This window comes from Amblyomma mixtum, chromosome 4, assembly GCF_055824585.1.
Source record: "Amblyomma mixtum isolate Tamu chromosome 4, ASM5582458v1, whole genome shotgun sequence".
Classification (NCBI taxonomy): domain Eukaryota; kingdom Metazoa; phylum Arthropoda; class Arachnida; order Ixodida; family Ixodidae; genus Amblyomma; species Amblyomma mixtum.
The window spans coordinates 35,002,712-35,008,624 of NC_143015.1; the positions used below are offsets into that span (position 1 = coordinate 35,002,712).

At 48.3% G+C, this 5,913-nt stretch overlaps 1 pseudogene across 1 annotated transcript; it reads left to right on the forward strand.

The window, feature by feature from the left end:
- Positions 1-2,758: 2,758 nt before the first annotated feature.
- On the forward strand, positions 2,759-5,489 carry LOC149346108 (uncharacterized; annotated as a pseudogene). The gene is made up of 2 exons (XR_016282549.1): positions 2,759-3,411; positions 4,607-5,489. The product of XR_016282549.1 is annotated as an uncharacterized LOC149346108 (transcript).
- Positions 5,490-5,913: the final 424 nt, after the last annotated feature.

Sequence of the window (5,913 nt, forward strand, 5' to 3'; positions counted from 1 at the left end):
AGTTTGCTGGCAGTCCGGTGGGCAGAATGCGATGACGTCACACGGTCACGAAACACAGGTGGTCCACCTAGGCTGCTTCGCCGGAGCCGTTTTGGTCACAGCGCCTACTAATCTCGTCCACTGATTCGTATTTTCTAGAGTGGGCCTATTTCGAAAATTCAACCTGTCGTTAGGAAATTTTGGCGGTAGATACACTTTTAAATTTTGCGAGTCCTGATATTTTCAACTTTTGCGGTGCCCTATGATTTTTTCGCTGGTGGTCCTGCGCTGCTCACGTCAAGACCCTCTCAATCACATTCTTAGATCCCGGAGAGGCTTCATCAGTGGTGAAGCGGTTAAACGACGAGGCCCTGCCCCAGTTGGTTTCTGTTACAAACACAGCCACTGCATGGTATGGCTTGTGGATACCAGGTTGCTCTTCCCAGCTCCCGCAAGGCTCATGCGCAGCGCCATAGTGCGCGCGTGGCAAATGAGTTAAATTTGGAAACGGTGGGCAGTTTGCTCACAGTCCGGTCGGCAGGTAACACCCTCCAAGACAGGCAGGTTGAGATGACATCACAAGCTCACCGGACCTCTCTCGTTTAATTTGGGGAATTTCAAATTTCTGCTACTCTCTTGAATTTCAAATTGGGTTACGTCATCCTGGTGACGCCTTCTGGAAACTGACCAATCAAAGAACGTCGTTGCGGTGAAGCGGCACATTTTTTGTGAGACCGCAGCCTAAATTGTATCGCATTAATAACGTATTATCGCGTTTCACCTACTTTGCCAAAATCGCATACAAAACCATTTCAATTTTTTAATTTACTGCTGTTAATCACTACCGTTCTTGGTAGGATTCAAAACATGGCGCTTTATGCCACGTATTAAACCTATCTTGTGCTCGTGTGTTGTGTATAACCAAAACTTGGTTACCTCTGCTGTTAGTCTCAGTGAGATATAATCTCTGATTCCAATTATTATATATTTACAGAGAACGCAACGGCTGTATAGCCTGCCTTGCATATGCTTCTGCAGAACACAGGCCACTCAAATACCTACAATCAACCCTGTCCTATGCCAGCTGCAGCTACCTTATCCCCACATAATTCGTAATCTTATCGACCCAGTCAACATTCTGCCGCCCTCTGCTGTGCTTGCATTCTCTTGGAGTCCACTCCGTTACCCTTAAAAGAGCTGTAAGGGGGTCTCAACAAAGATGCTATATGCCTAGGATGCTAAAGGATGCATCGTCAGAGAAATCCTCCAGCAAAATTTTTTTTTCATGCGTTTTATGCAAGCTGAGCTATTTGTAGTCAAAGTTTGAGTTTTCGCGTCTTCGCTCCTTTCCCTCTCCTCTCGTCAACGTCGGTCCGCCGGCTCCTCCACACACTCGACCCCTCCGCCGACATGCGTGGGAATTTCCCAGGGGCGGAGCCAACGCCTTGTAAACTGGTTTGGCGTCGGCGGCGCTGGCGCGGCGAACCAATCACGGCATTCCGCTGCTGACGTAAAGAGCGCTAAATGACGCAATGCGCGTGAATTCGAACGAAAGGTCGCTATTGCTGGTCGCCGCGAGGCGCGGAAGCGGGAGTTCTTAAAATGGTATTGTAAATTATTGCCTCGCTGTTGAGGTCCTGTACACGGCAGCGAACGCTCGGTGGGCCTGTACTCTACATAATGCAAGTATTTTATAGCCAGCATCCAACTCCCTCTTCAGGGACCCTTTAAGGAACAGCCGTTTTCTTGCCCTTGCAATACATGCCCTGCACAAGCCGATTTCAGAAGAACAACACATGCTTACGTGCCAATAAGGCCAGTACAGCGTGCCTGAACAAGGACGAAGAAAAATGATACATTACACACACCGCTGCCTTGTCTCATCTTCCCCTCGTCCTCGTGCTGGTGCGCTGTCTTACCCTTGTTGCGATTTGTGCTAGATTTCGGCTTGTGCGCAAGTAATATACCTGTGTTTGCTGACAAGCACTGTCATCTTCCGATCTCTTAACGTCACACCTATCATTCACCTTTCCATAGCTGGCAGCGTTGTCTTCACGTGAAGGTGAGCCGTTCTCGTTATCCTCCACGTTTCTGTCCCTAGGTGAGTACCGGTAGGATACAGCTGTTGTATACTTTTCTCCTGGGGGATGTAGCTAAACTGTCGTGCATGATCCCATAGTAACTCCCAAATGTGCTCCACCCTATTCTGTTTATTCTATCAATCAATCAATCAACTTTTTATTCAGCATTTTTTGTCCTGAACCACAGAAAAGAAATGCTAGCTACTTCACTGTCGTTGTCCGCATCTGTGGTCACTACCTACCCCAAGAAGACTTATTTCCTTACCACTTTCAGCGCCTCCTTACCAATAGTAAGCGTCTGTTGCCTGGCTAAACTGTTGGACATTTTAGAGCGCAGCTCTTTGGCGTCCGTTCCTGGGTTTCGCGTCGTCGTCGGCGTCGGCCTCGTAACCAGCTCCGCCCCCAATGTCACGCTTTTCAATTGGTCGAAATGCTCGTGACGTCACAGTGCGCGAATTTCAAATGGGGCCAATTGTACTTTGGCTATACTCCGTTTCATACATCAGGTGCAGCGCTGTCAAAGCTACGGCTCTTGTTTACGCTCCCTGCATCCGCGATAAAAAATAGTGTATGCTCGTGGCGAGCGGAAATAATAATTGCTTTGTCTGCAAGCTTAATATATATTACGTTTGACATCAATTTGGTAAAAAACAGATTTTTTTAGAGGGAAAAGATCGGAATCAGTAGATTTATATGTTTCGTTTGTCGTTTTTGTTCGTGTCGCGTTTTCGCCGACCCGCAACCCTGCCAGCTGTGCTCTCCGTGCTGCGCATCTCGTTTTCAGAAAATGGCGTCGAACGCATTGATCTCGACCACCTCTCCGGAGCGGCTTTTTTCGAAGATTCGCACTTCGAAGATGTCCAGACACGCGAAGCAAGTCATTTCAAACGTGTATGCTCGGAATAGAGCCCGTTTCCCGCAGAAATCCGTCCGGGATATTGTGAATGTTGTTAACCAGGATACCGGAGTGTCTCCGCGTACCGTCGCAAAATACAAGGCGGAGCGCCTTTGCGGACCATTCATGTCTCCGAAGAAAAGGCCTCGTCATGTGAGAATCTCAAGTTCACGAACGGTGAAGCATGACAGCTTCACGGTGCATGCCGTCCGACTGAAGGTACATGAGATGTACAGGAAGCGACAGGTACCCACGCTGGAGAGTGTTCGGAAGGCTGTCAACGAAGACGAGGACCTGCCGAACTTCAAGAAAACCACCTTGTGGAGATTGTTGAAGGACATTGGCTTCGTATTTCAGAAAAGAAAAAAGGAATCTTGCTTTCATCGAGCGCAGTGACATCATTGCCTGGCGCCGGCGATTCCTGCGGGCGATTAAGGAATTCCGAAGACAGGGCAGGTAAGAATAATGCTTTGCATCTTTTCTCACACAGCACGTTTGGATTGTCCCATAACGCGTGATGTTAACGTTTACAATTTAATAACATTAATACGGATTTCTTGCAGAACTGGCAATGAATGTTGCGTCATCATAAAAAAAATGAAAAAATTACGAGGAACTTTAACGGCTAAAGTGGTGAAAGGCGAAAGCTGAGTGCTGCATTCTGCTCTGCGATTGATCACTTCACATTCTGTTGATGCATTAATTAACTGCCAATTAATGACGCTTAATCTTTGTCTTTAGGACTGGAACGCGACAGCGTGTTGTAGCGCAGGCAGTCCACGGAACGCCACCACCCGTTCGGCGCGGTGCGTTGGCCTTTGAACGCAACGCTTTTTGAGGAAAGGAAATAGCGCTGTAATTCTCTGTCATCTCGGTGGACACCTGCACCGCACCGTACATAACCACCATAACCACCATAGCACCTTAACCACTGAGCCACCGCGGCGGCATCGCTTCTCGGCCTTTTGGCTAAGATCAAAGTGTCGCCTCTAAGAGTGGAACGCGACAGCGTCTTGCAACGCTGCCAGGGAGTCCACAGAACGCCATCGCCCGTTCGGCCCTACGCCTTGCTCGTCCGTAAATTGGTTTTTGAGGAAAGGAAATATATCTGTCTCGCATATCTCGGTGGTCACCTGAACCTCGCCGTAACGGGAAGGGAGGAAGATGGGAGTGAACGAAAAGACCGTATTTACCAGACGCGCCTTTGTTCATGAATTTTGCTCAGAGATGGCATTTGGTGGCCGGTGATGTTTTATGCTATATTTGGGTGAGGAACTACCTGAGTTGTTCAGAAGTAATCAGTTTGATTCCAACTGTCTGCTACGACAAGCCAAAAACAGGTCTCCACTGGTTGAGGCACCAGTATGCGTATTATCCCGCCGTCATCGCAGAAATGACATGCAGGAATGAATCGTAGTACTCGTTCTTTCGATGGACGCAACTTGGGGCTCCTGGTGCTCGCGTGCATATCATTTCGCAGGCAAAGAATGAAGATAAATCATGAAGTAACATTTCCTACTCAGTTTTTGGCCTATATTCTGCTCTGTGTTGTCAGTGATATGGCAAGACTCGTATTGCTGCTATGGCATAGCCGTGGGTATGTTTAATGATGTTAATTACCTCATCCATTATTTTGTTTTGCTTTGTGCAGATCCATCATTTACCTGGACGAAACCTGGGTGAACAGCGGGCATACGAAGGAAACTGTCTGGCAGGACAGAAGCGTGAAGTCCTCGCATGATGCGTTCCTGAAAGGCCTGACAACAGGACTGCCTGCGCCCTCAGGAAAGGGGGCCCGTTTGATCCTTGTGCATGCCGGGAGCTCTGCAACAGGCTTTGTGCAAGGAGCTGCTGAATTCTTCCGAGCCAAGAAGGGCAACAAGGCTGATTACCACTCCGAAATGAATGGAAAATACTTCGAGAAGTGGTTCACAGAGAAGCTTCTGACTAATTTTCCAGGCAACAGCGTTATTGTAATGGACAGTGCGCCATACCACAGTGTGGCGCTTGAAAAGGCCCCTACATCATCAACCCGAAAAGCAGATATTCAGCTTTGGTTGACAAAGAAGGGGGTCCCCTGGACTGCCGACATGGTGAGGGCAGAGCTACTTGAGCTCACACAAAAAGTCAACACTCCAAGCATTATCTACAGAATTGACACCTTGGCGGCTGCCCATGGCCACGATGTTCTCCGTATACCGCCCTACCACTGTGAGTTCAACCCTATTGAACTTGCTTGGAGCCAAATGAAGGGCTTTATAGCAAGCAGGAACAAAGGCTTCACTTTGGCAGAAGTTGAAAACCTCCTACCCGTGGCGTTGGAGGGTGTAACCCAACAAAACTGGGAAAACTGTTGTGCCCATGTCCAGCAAATTGAGGCAGAGGCTTGGGAAAGGGACATGATTGTGGACACCGAAATAGATCCTCTTGTTTTCAGTGTCTGTGACTCATGCAATTCCTCGTCTGATGATTCGATTGCTGAATTCAGCGATGAAGATTTCAGTGATGTTGATGAATTTGTGTCACTTTTGTGAAGAGATAGCTTGTTTGTTTGTTTCTTTGGGGGGCAGTGGTTGGGGGTTTACTGCACTCATCACAAGCTCTTAGCAGTGGGCTGAATTCCTGATCGCAACTGTGGATCAGTAGTCTCAGACACTGGAAACAGAAGCCCACCCTGCAATGGGCACTCCTGAAAACCACCCCTGGGAAGCAGGACGTATCAGCTGGTGGTGGTGTCGTCAGCAGAATAATTACAAACGCAAGCTCAAAATTGCCAAGGTCACACAGCAAGCAGAGGACTGTGTATCGACGCTTTCCAAAGACAGCTGGCTCTCCGAGTGCGGTTCCTTGCGTGGAAACCTCTTACGGCACCCGTCACAAACTATTGTCAGTGCACTGAACCGCTTATTGGCACTGTCAATTAATAGTCTCGTGCACTACAAACAACAGATGTGGGGG